Source organism: Astatotilapia calliptera, chromosome 4 (assembly GCF_900246225.1).
Source record: "Astatotilapia calliptera chromosome 4, fAstCal1.2, whole genome shotgun sequence".
NCBI classification, from domain to species: Eukaryota; Metazoa; Chordata; class Actinopteri; order Cichliformes; family Cichlidae; genus Astatotilapia; species Astatotilapia calliptera.
In genome coordinates this window covers 12984078-12997336 of record NC_039305.1, presented here as the reverse complement: position 1 = coordinate 12997336, position 13259 = coordinate 12984078, and positions in this window count along the sequence as shown.

Genomic DNA, 13259 nt, shown 5'->3' with positions numbered 1-13259 from the left:
AAAACAAAATCTTAATTATGCTTTGAATGAGAGACAGCATCAGTGTGCCTGTGTTTGAATAGATTGTCTTCTTGATAGCTAATATATATATACTTTTCCCCCCCAGTAATAATAGCTGTAATCCTGCTCCTGGTATTAGAGATGTTTATACTTTGAGGAGGGTGGGGTGGTCAAATGCAGATCTTTCACTCAGGAGATGAGGCCAATGTTGGGTTCACAACATTGGCCTCATTTTAGAGACTAAACTGTTTTTGTTATGGTTACCAGTATGATTTATTTCCTGAAAGAAAGTGAAAAAAAATTATCTTGTAAATAATATAATTATATATAACTATATATGTTCTCTCTGAAAAAAGGAAGGTTTGGGAGAAAATATAGTCATCCATCCCAAAAAGGTTGATTCTGTTCATCTGAATGTAGCGCTTTCAGTGGAAGAAACATTTCGTCACTCATCTAAGTGACTTCTTCAGTCTCAGCTGACTGCAGGTTTCCCCAACCTTATAAACAGTACATTTGCACAATAACTGAACTTTGCCCACTAAATGAACAATGAGCTGTGAGGTCAGTTGTTCATCCGTTATATTCGTCCATCTTCATCTGTCTATCCAGTTCAGGGTCATGGGGGAGGCTGGAGCCTATCCCAACTACCAAGATAGGCTATGTCCTGATACAGTGAGAATCACAAATGAACCAGACTGGATTTCAACCCAAGACCTTTATGCTGTGAGGCAACAGTGCTAACCACTGCACCACCGAGCTGCCTGGGAGAGAGAAAATATGTTTCACGCATAATTTTTTAAGACTGCAGTTCTATATGGGAACAAGGCATGACTGTTAAATCTCCTTGATGACTACAGCGGTACACAGGTTAACATGTGTAAAATGAAGCATATTTTTTAATGTCTGGTCTTTAAGTTTAGCTTCTCTTCTAACTCTTCCTGAGATGAATTTAACGTTTTAACTTCTGACAGCTGGGATAAGCTCCAGCACACCCTCCCCACAACCATGAATTGGATTAGTGGAAAAAAGTAGACGGATGGAACTTTTGACTAACTACATTAAACATTTTTATGACCCATCCCTAAAACCAAGTGCACCCAGTGACAACACCAGCATGCCCCCAAATCTTTTTTTTATACTAGTTTAAACACTGTAAAATGAAGCGAAAATAAAAAAGAGGAGCCTAACAAAGGCATTTCGTAGATTCCTGCACCTCAGCTGCAAATGGTTTGACCTCTTTTGAGTTCTGTTTGTCTTTAGATGCCTTAAGTTGCTTTAAAAACTCAAACCTGTTGATTGTTAAGTGGATTTAAAGGCTACAGCAAAGGTTTTTAATTATCCTTCAAACTACTGTAACATTTCAACTACCCCCTGAGGGCTTGTACATCTAAGATTGAATCTATATTCTATCCAACATCAAACCAGAAAAGAAGGATGAAAGATTCTTGGGTCTACAGAAGCAGTGATACATGAGTGGGTATTGCCAGACTCCCCCTTGTGGCAAAATAATACAACTGTAAACGACTACAGTCTGGCAGACAGGCAGGGACACTCAAAATTGTAAAGAGGCAACAGGACTCAAACTGAATTTAATTAGAGCCAAGGGTGATATCAAAATGTGTCCTCTCTTCCTTCACTCTCCATCTTTCACTCCGCAGCGTACCCCTGCTGGCACTCGGCGGACTCCAAAGAGTGTGGTTCTCCCAACTCAGTAGCTGATCAAAACCAGGTGGGAAGGCCTCCATGTGCTTTCCATTTGTGCAGGATGTAAATGGATTCAATTAGATCCAAATGCACAACCTGTCAGCCAGGGGGAAGTGGCAGACTTTCAAAGGCCATTAGATTATGGACAGGATTTGGAATAAAAACTTCACTGGCCGGGATTGAGCTATTAAATTGGTTGATGTGAAACTACTGAAGTGATTTGAGCTCGCATGCTGACTGTGCACTGTTCATGTAGGTGCAAATTCTGTCACATACACCCATTCCTAAATTATCATTAGAAGAAGCCCCCACCCCTCAAGTTCTTTTTCCTTCTCTCGCTGTCACTCCCCCTCTCTCATGCACAACCTCTCACACATGCGAGTGCAAACACACAAAGGGTATATGCATAAAGCAGTAATATGTTTTGAGACATATTGCCAGTGGCCTCACAATCTTGCCTGCATAACAAACAGGAGCTCTTACAGCTTTAAAGTCAAATGGCTCCATCAGTCATGGCTGTTAAGAAGCCCAGCCATAAAAATTAAAGACTTCCAGCAAACTGACCAACTGTAACACGTTTGCTTTTTTTTGATTGGCTGCAATGAAATGATGTCTACTGCACACATTTGCTAACACTCAACAGTCTGTTTAAAGGTGCAAAATATTGTAAAACATGGCGGATGGTATGTTCTCAAAAAAAAAAGAAGCAATAACATAAGATTGGGAAGCCTTACAGAAAGGAATATTACAAGAGATGCAGATGCGTTAACTACAAACCAGCTTCACTTATCATGCATTGGAGTGGGGGAGGGGCAGTCAAAAACAAAGGATCTGCCAACCCGATAGAGGCAAAACATACTGTGGGAGAGACCGTTCAGTTGATGACCTATGATTTTAATGAAGAGAGAGCCTTTACTTCACTAGTCTGATACAGGAGTGAATCAATGAGACATTTCTAAGCCATTATTATCAATCACCATTGCTTAAGACAACCTAGTGAGCTCATTAGATAAAATGAACACCAGATTGATTGCAGAATGTGGCAAGTAAAAAGTAAGATGTAGAGTAGTGGGAGGTGATGGAAGAGAAAGGAAATGGGTCTCATGGATCTCTCCAGAAAAAAGAACTGGGGAGTGAAATTAAACGAGTAAGAGACAGGCCATGTGTCTTGAACTGTATTTGAGTTTCCACATTTTTATTCAGATCTAATTATTTGCGTCTTTTCAGTCTAGTTTGAAAACCGCACAGAACTTAGGTGTTTTTATTTTGTTTGGGGGTTTGATGCAGAGTTAGCCTCCGATGGCAAGATGTCATCAAACGGCGGTGACGAAATGACCACAAACCCTCGCTGCTTTAGAAATGATCTTGTGTCTCCCACACACATCTAGCTGTACGTGTTCCACGCAGTTAATTACGAGTCACTTTGATAATATGTGGACATATTATTAAAGTGGGGGAGGAAAATGAAAAGGAAGGGGAAAAACTGAGGGGGACAGAAATGAGAAAAATAAAAGAACAAAAGGAAGAAAAATCAGCGAAGTCACAAGAGGAAGAAAACAAAGAGAAGGAAACAACAACGTAATAGACTGCTCTGTCTGAATAGGGGGAAGGTACGAGAGCCCCGCTGGTGTAGGATTTTGGCTGTTGTGTTGCTGCAGTGGATTGAAAAGTGAATATATGTAAAGGAGGGTCAGTATGAAAGCAGCAGAATCCCACTCTGTCTCCACCTAGGATGGAACAGATGGGCCCACAACTCCAGCTGTTGCCAGATGTGACTATAGAACCATCTGCATGAGCTATTACCATGTGTGTGTGTGTGTGTTAAAAAAAGAAGAAGAAGGGGGGGGGGAGGCATGCACAGAAAGTTGCAGCTTATATGAGTCAAACTGAGTAATGTCACTATTTTTGATGATTTGATCCTGACAATTTCTCTCTGCAATTATTCCCTCTAAGAATTATGGATGATCCAGATAGCCTCGAGGTGCACGTGGGCTGTTTTATGGGAGAGAAAAACAGCTAAATGTTTAATTACTGGAACATAGTTTGAAGTGTGTATATAAAAAAACAGATCATAAACTGTAGCTGTACAAACACAGTTTGATCTCCCCCATGTGACTGCTTCTATTCATCAGTTCAGTCATACTGACGCACGTACAGCATTCATAAAAGGCATGTTTCTTTCTATTTTAGCGCAATGGTACATGCACATCTCTTTTTTTTTAAACTATTGTACTGAAGTGTAAAAACAATACTTCAACTTCTCTTAGGGCCCCATAACATCATCCACTCGTTTAGCTGGAAATATCGAAGAAAAGAAATTGATGTGACTGAAAAACCAAAAACGAGATCAAAGACATAAAAAGCAGAAAGTCATCTTTTGTATGATCGTAGAATATAAAACCTGATGAGACATATAAAGCCATAAAGTGTTATGAGACCCCGGGAGATGGCAGATTAAAAAGTGCAAGGGCAATTTCCACCAATAAAGTTGGAGACAGCGGCTGCTCCACCGCTGTGCTCTGCTCCACCAGGCAAAGAGAATGGTCTGAATAGATTTCAGCAACCTTCATAAGGCCAGGACTAAATCCACTTCACAAACGGGAACAGAGAGCAAGCCAATCAATTAATGCCCCCCCAACAATAACGAACACAGACAGGTAGAAATGCTTTCAGAGCCGGTGCATGTTTGATGCTCGCTGGGTTCCAACGTCATGTGGCATTGAGCAGGAAAGTCAGGGTCTACTCTCTGCATGCGCATGGCTTCGTTCTTTGTGTGTGTACACGGGTCTGTGTTCTAATGTATTCCTGTGTGTATGTCTGTGTTGAAAAGCTCACTATTGAATGAGTACATTCAACAGAGCGCTGTGCTCTTTAAATGCCAATGAAAATAAAGAAAGGGAAATTGTAGGCACTCTGAAGCAACAGGGAAAAAACCAACAGAGCGAGACAGAGAAAGCAAAACCTTACCGCGCCAAGAGAGACTTCACAAGGTTTAGCAGCCCTCCACTCAAATATATAGGGGCCATAAATCCTCTACTTAATGTCTTTTGGGCTCGACTTTTTATGGGCAGTGACAGCGACAGTGAGTGACTTCTTTTTTTTTTTTTTATGTTAATCAACACAGCAAATTTCAACAGCCCTGTCTGGACAAACTCCAGCTTGTACTCTCTGAAAAACTCCAATTCCAGTAATGAAAGTCGACATTACGTTCTGCTGCACTACACAAGACATTCAGAGGGATGTAAAATATTATGTTTCCACTGAAGTTTCGCGGGAGTAAATCATTAAATAGAAACCGGACAGCTCATTGCATGACACTGCGCTGTTTTAAAGACCACACTTGAAGAAATAAAGGTATTATGTCTCTTTCTGGCATTCTTGGTAGATCCTATTCGAGTCCTAGGAATTTAATTTACTGCGACAATACACGTGCAACCTTACAGAAGAAGTTGCGCTTAAGTATCAGCTGTAAAATTTACTACTTAGGAATCAAAAGTAATAGTCATCTTTATGAAGAATGGCCCCTTCCGGAGCGCTAAATTATTAATGCACAAAGCTGTAGGGAGGATTTTAATGTAGTTGTGCAAACTATTTCAAACAGTGTTAGACAGTCTGAACACCTATTATCATTTCAGGAAATGTGGGATTGTCAGAAAGAAGGGGTGCTGTTCACACACAGAACCCAACATTTTGTGAAATGTGCTTCTTTCTTTCTTTCTTTCTTTCTTTCTTTCTTTCTTTCTTTCTTTCTTTCTTTCTTTTTTTTGGTGTAGTATTAAATGTGAAAAATCTATATTGTCACATTTGTGTGAAAAATATGAAGCTAGACCTAACAACTTTGCTCAGGATGAAGATTCAAAGCAGGGTCAAATGGATAACCTGGCTGTGTTTAAAAGGAACAGAGTACACTTACTAGCACTATGGATTAACTTATTTTTGTTTGATCTATAGCAAAGTGAATATGTCAATATGTTTTGATCTCCTGCTGTTAAAAAAACAGTAAAATTGATGATATTTTTAACTGAATGGAATATTGAGCATAGAATACAATAATATTGTGAATGTCTGAGAGGTCCAGCTAAGAAAATCAAACATGCTGAGGCAATACTTCATAGACAGCTGGGCCTAGTCAGTGCCACTTGTCACATAACTGTCCATCCCTCTAAAAGTGCACAACTTTAAGCCTTAATACAATGTAAACAGCAGAGTTTGTTGTAAAACATTTTAACATGGGAGTCTGTGGAGATTAATCACAGACTTTGTACAGATGAACACAGCCACTGTGATGTCACCCACTGGTTTTAGACTTCCCTTTTAAAGCCTTAACTTTAGCATTGTTTAGGGGTTTTTTGAAGCACCAAGATATCGGCTAATGTTAGCTAGCTGTACTCATAATCTGCATGGGTGCAAGGCAAATACATTCAGATCAGTTAATGAATGCTTACATGCTAACAAAACACTAGAATTTCACTCACCACAACTGAAGATTGAACAGGTTGTAGACAATTATGCACCATCATTCACAGTGACATTTAGGCGTTTCAGCAATCATGTGCAGTGCCAAAAAAATACTTTGTCCAAGGATTACTCACTGTTTTCTTTGATGAAAAAACACACAGAAAGCTAAATTATGTATCAGATCATTCAATTAAAAATGCTCCAAAAGGCAGGTAGAGCATAAACACACAGTGGACAATTCAGTGGATTTTAGGCCGTTAGCTAGAGCAGGTATGTTAGAAAAGCTATCAATCAAGGGACCGTCCCCTTTAGTCCACAAATCAAAACATTCTCCAACCGAACAGCTGTTATGATGGAGGAAACTACTCATGTAGGCTAAAAACATATATTATACTTCTTCATGCTGTTAAAGTAACTAGTGAAAGTCAAGTGGCCATTAGAGGAACTGCAGTTTGGCTTGGCTTGGCTTTTCAGTCCTGACATCACAGCAAAATTTAGAAATCTGAAATCAAGTCAGCGAGGGGAAAAGGTGCATTTCAAACTAAATTCCTGAATTACTTTGTATGCTAGCAGAGACTGTATAAAAGACTGACACAGCCACCATCCTGCAACCCATTTGTTTTGGATTCCACATTTTAAAACCACTTGCACATTGGGTTCCTGCAGCCAGAATTGACCATACTAGCTTGACCATACATGCTTTGTTACGTCCAAACGCTTTATGGACATAACAAAGCATTTGAGTTATAAAATGAGTTACAACTTAACCACATTTCAGTTGCTGCTCGAGAGCAACTCGCCTTTGGTATAGAGTTTCAGTGTGTTGTATAACTCCCAGCATCCACATCCACCCATACATCTGACCTTCATTTGCCTGAAGTGAGTATCCTTTACAACCAAGATTCCCATCTCTGAATATCCACTTTCTTTAAACGTCTCACCTCCGGTTTGTAATGTAAGCTTTTTGTTTCAAATCTAGATTTGATTTTTGATTTTTTTTAAAGTCACAGTATGTTTTTCCCACATTGGATTCACAGCCAAAGGAGGCGGTGGATGGTTTAGAGCAGCGGTCCCCAACCTTTTTTGCGCCACGGACTGGTTTATGCCCGACAATATTTTCATGGACCGGCCTTTAAGGTGTCGCGGATAAATACAACAAAATAAAACTAGTACAGGTCCCGAAAAAAAGAAAATTTATTCATAACACACGTGAAAAGACCAAGGAAAACCGAGTAAACGATAAAAACGATAACAAAATAACGCTGAAAACCGATAAAAACCCTGAAAACTATACATTTCACACCTGAGCCTCAACTCTCGCGGCCCGGTACCAAACGACTCACGGACCGGTACCGGACCGAGGCCCAGGGGTTGGGGACCGCTGGTTTAGAGACTCTTTTAAAGGCACTATATTTTCCCTTAAATTTCACTGGAATAAAGTCAAACATTGCAGAAATCGCCAAGAATAGCGCAAGTGAAGTCAGAGAGTTGAGAAAAAAATGCACTTTACTATATTCTAACTCTACCCATCCTTTTTTAGTATGATTCAGTTAACTCAAAGGTTATGACATGATTCTTATACTCTGAAATACTTTTCTTCATTCTTATGCATGTAATTAAAAGCTTTAAACATTCTCATATATGTGTATATTTTTTTGTGGGAACCCTTCGTTGTTTAATGGTTACTCATGTTTTTATACCCCCTCACCTTGTAACCAGTCCAGCACAGACAATCATGCCCCATCATTCACAATAACATTGAGGTGTTTCAACAATCATGAGTGTGCCCAAACAATGCTCTGTCCAAGGATTACTCGCTCTGTTTTCTTTGGGGAGTCCGTTTGTTTTTCTGTTTTGTCCATATATCCATGACTCCATATAAGCAAGCCCTGTGATGTCAGCCTTTTTTATCCATGTTTGTGGTTGCTCAGCGTCGGTCTTGATGGCTCATCAAGTTGTCATGGCCTTGCAGCTTTTACAGCATTCCTTTCTTTATGTCCAAGAGGCTTTTTCTTTTTTCTTCTTCTTTTTTTTAGTGCACACTAACTCTTCTGTAAAATAAACCAATGAATAGACCAAAAGCTTTGAGGTGCACTCAAGGCCAGGTACGCTGTGTTGATATTGGAGGAGCACTGTTTTCCCTCAGAGAGTGATGCCACTTTGGACCTGGCCTTCCTTTTCGGGGACCAGTGGGAGGTCAAAGTCTTTGAAAGTCTTTGCTGTGGGTTTTTTGTGTGTGTGAAAACAAAGGTCCTTGTGCTACATAGAAGAAAGCTGCATGGGATTGAAAAAAGAGCAAGAAGAGGAAAGTTTGGTCACTGTGGGCTTGGTTGCACACTCGGTAGAAGAGTGATCATCAGTGGCGAAAGGAGGTGGAGGGAGAGATGGTGACTGAGTGATTAACGGCCCACGAGATGTGATAGATGTCTTTAATAACGTCGGGCTGTTTTCTTAGTGTCCTCGAGGATTTGTTGTTATTAAGAAGCAGGTCTTATTATGATGACCACCTCTCTCGTAGTCTCCCACATCACGCTGGGCTTCGGTCCAGACAGTCAAAATAAACACTAGTCAAAAGCCCCGCCGCCCCGTACTTGCGCTGATGTGGCACTTGTTGATGGTGCCAGCATGTCTCAGTCCTGACTGAGGCATATGTGTTCTCACATCAGCAGTGAGGAAAAAACACAGAACATCGTATCACCTGTTGAATCAGCTGGAACCTGCAACCAGTGATCTAGCAACACTATATGACAGGGTAACTACCACGATGATGTTTAGGTAAGTGGTGTATAATGGTTTTCATAGGCATTTCCATTATTGGAAGGAGAAGAAGATAAAGGATCTCATTAGGAAATGCATGTTTGACCATGGGAGCCATAAGAAGTTGTGCTCATCATCGCTGGAAAACAAAATGAGAACATTTTATTGTACTTCCTTTTCTTCTCCAAATAAAAATCACAAACACTCTCTCCTTTAGTGTGTCTAAGTAGCTCCAAGCTCTATCACAGACATAGAGTTGGTGAAGGCCCATGTTTTATTAATTTGCAGATGAGCTCAGCTATTGATGGTGTTGGCCGCCCATGGGTTCAATTAGGATAATACAGGGAGAGGGGCAGATTATGGGCGGCTATTTAAGTGAGGGTATATCTCTTCCTGACAGTTATAGTCCAAATGCAACAAATTGCCCTTTGGTGGCTGCGAGCGGCGCCATATCGGTCCTCTGGTGATGAAACATGCCAGTGTGGCAGGTCAGCCGTGTTGAGACGACACCAGGCTGTGTGAGCCGCGTAGCTTGTCCTCTCTGAACTAACAACGCAGGCCTGAGTGCAGCCCATTTCCATTCAGTTAATAGGGTCCATTTAGAAAACAGCAGTCTATATGGTGGTGTGCTGAGTGCATGTTCTACCCAGCCAACCCTAAACAGTCCCACTTAGCATGACACTCTCTAAACTATTGCACTTATTCTCTGCAGGGCTCTCTGGGTTGAAAGCCCGCAAGTTTTGACAGTTCAACAGAGCAAAATGGAACCACGTAAACATCACATTTTACAAATACAAGACAGCGTGGGTGAATATTCTCCTAAGCATCCATAAAAGGAGGAACAGCTGCAGCATGCATGTGACACACAGAACTCTGGGATGAACGTTTATAGCGTCCGATTGGGGCCCAGACTCGGCTGTGCGATGAAAAGGTTAAACTGTACATTGCCCGTGGAATGTATTGTGTGAAATTGAATAGGGAGGCCATAAAGTGGACTGGAGACAGCGGCCCAAGCATGCAGAGCTGGTTATCTTCCTTGTCTGGTCAGTCCGGTCAAAGCTTTAAAACAGCTCTATAGATAGAGGCCGCACTGTGCTTTCTTTCGCTCAGGAAAATGACGACTGTGTCTCAGCTGCATTGGAGCTGCATGTTTAGGCTACAGTCACTGAGGTAATCCAGCCCTCCCGTCCACACCCGGACATCAGCATTTAGGAAAGTGAGCACTCACAGGAGCAGTGCAGGTCAGCTCATAAAGGAGAAGGAAGAAGATCCTTAGTTTTTGTTTTTACTTAAGAGCAAGTCGTTTTAGCCTGAGTGCTGTGCTTTAGTAGCCATACATTCCGTATTTTAACGACCTCTATCCTCAGATGACTTTCCCTGCTATGTGTTGTTTTTTTCAGATATTGCAATATTTTTATTCTGGCAGTAAAATTATTGATCAAGGCCAAGTGTATAAAGAGAAAATACTCAACATTTCACAATCACCTGAAAATTTATTCATCTTGATTCCTGACCTGTACAGTACTTTATCATCCGGACCACTAATCCTTCCCTCTCCTTGTTTGCCTGCCCTGGCTTTCCTTGTTCCCATCCCCAGCCAGGCAGGGGCAATAGGGCACTGCTAATGTGCTCGGTGGGTCATTAATCCTTAGGATGGCCGTGGGCAGCAGAGCAGGCGAGCTTTGTTGTTTGATATCGGGCGAAATGGTGATGGGAGGCAAAGCAGATGTTTGTGTTGGCTGGAGAAGGAAAACACCATACTTGATGCCAACCCAATCACCATTTCATGCCAGGCAACAGCTGCCCAAATACATTTCAGCCAGAGTCTGGCAAACAGAGTCAAAGGTGACCAGAGCAGCTTAACACAGACTTTTTCTGTCTTTTCTCATGTTCTTTTAGTCCTTACACTTATACGTATAACTATATATACACCTGAATGTCCATTACTTGAGGGACTGCCCTGTGAACATTATTTAGAACAATGTTGGTTAGATTATTCCAGGAGCTTTGGTATCTGCAAATCTTGAAACTGAAGGTGAACCAGACACTGATGAATGTAAAACATGCACAGGTTTCTCTGTTTGCCTGCACTGTTGTGTGTAACTGGTGTTCACCGTGCATTCACCTTTAAAGCGAGATGGGAATCAGCCGAGAGGACACACAGAAAAGGAGCCATAGACTAACCCAGATTTTTAGCTGGCCATGGTAAAAATATAACAATGTATGCGCATACATAGACCGCAGAACAAGGACAGCGCATTTAACTCTCTCCTGCTTCTCCACTCAACTGATGGGAGCCATTCATCATCGCCCACCTTCATATCTGTGTGCTGAAAGGAAAGGACTCTGTGTGTGTGTGTTTCTATGTAACAACTGATTAAAGATAAATATCTTCTATGTAGCTCACATGTCTTGATCCTGCTGTGGAGTTGTTTACTGTTTATGAGTTTCAGACTGCAATGAACACCGTTGTCTAGCTAACAGAGTGTGCTGCCCTCTGCTGCTCTGTTTGAGAACATCTGTGCTTAGAACATCTGCCGCTTCCACAGTACAGACTGGGATGCACACTCAACCCTACTGGGGTTGTTTTAATGGCAGGTTGGTGCAGGAGCAGCCTTTGGGCTTTTGCAAAATTTCAATGACACTTAATGTTAAATAAGATCAGAAAAGTTAGATTAATTCATAAATAAATACATAATTACATACTTGGTTAAAATAAAGACAGCCCTTGGCCAACTTTAGCTGTTGTACCTTTTACAGTTTATTACTTCATCAACTTAAAGAATCATTTTTGGAAGCAATATTGTATAATATCTTTAATAGGCTTCTTTCCTCCCTCATGCATATTGGAAAAAGAAATTAAATCTATTTATCTCTCTCTCTATATGTATATATATCTGTCCACAACAAAACAAGAGGATATTCTGATATACTTCAGATGATGATGCTTAGATGAAAGGCTGTATGTTGCTGTATGTTAGTTAAATCATGCACCTGCAGAAAGAGGTATATCTGTACAATGCGGGAACATTTCTAACCCATTTGTCATCTCTAATTTAGCAGAGGTGGAGTGGGTGAATCAAAGGAGGCAAGTAATGAGCGCCCACAGTAGCCAGTACGGTAACCGTGGTTACATGTGGTGCATTAATGTATGTAATCTATTACTGTGTCTGTGACAAGGACACATAGCATGCTAATTAAAGAAACCTTTCATTGTGCTTCCCTTAGACACAGGTCATGTCTCATTAAAGATGGTCTCAGTGCATGGGGAGCCATTCATTACTGGAGGAAAAAAAAAAGTGGATAGATGGGATACCTGTATGCATAGACTTTCCACAATGAGCAAACCTGACAGCATGAATAGCCAATAGAAAACATTCCTTCTTGCACTGAAAATTAAGAGTTGATATATTAACAACAAACCAAAAGACATCATTACTTTGGAAAGCATAAAACATTTGGTGACCAGAAGCAAAAAAAAAAAAGAAAGACAACTGTTGAAAAATCAATAAATTTTATTTATGAAATGAGAGGATATTCACAAAAGAATCATTGCCACATTAATATCATGTACATTACTAAATATATAATATAGAAAAAATATAAAATTGAACAAAAATAAACCACATCTTCAAAAGGCTTTCATTTCTGCCATGCCAGTTTAAAAATTAAAATAAAAGAAAAACAACAACTGAGTTTAGTCCTGGGACAATGATTTAAATAAATCAATCCCAACAGGATGCTAGAAACCCACCTGGATGTTTGGTGCAGAGGGACACTCATGCAGCAATATCTGAATGGTAGTGCACAGGCAGAAAAAACTATCTGCTCTTTAGTGGCTCCAGTAATAATTGCAGTCCAAGCCTATTTTTTATTTTTTAAACCTAAAAGGCTGCACCGCAACTCTGTCTGGACAGAAACAACTAGCTGTCCCCCAAATGCACCATCCCCTGTACAATAAAGGAAAGAAAGAAAAAAAACAAAAAACAAAAAAAAACTGAGAAAATAAGACATCTGGAAGGCTGTAGAGCTAATGGGTGTTATTACTGTTTGGATTTCTCTTTGTGGTCACGAGATAAAAAGGTAACATACTGGATCACTTTTCCATGGTCACAAAACACTAAAATTATCTTTACTTCGTCTGAGCTCAACTCACAATAATCAAAGTACTCTTGTGTTTTTGTTAGTCAGCTTTGTCCACTCAATTTTATACCAACCAGCCTCTATTGTCATTATTATAAGAAAAAATAATAATACAGACAAATAAGAGCATTCCCACTGTCCCTTTTGATCGTTATTATATTCATTTGGAAATGGCTTCATCCAGTTGTTATTTAAAA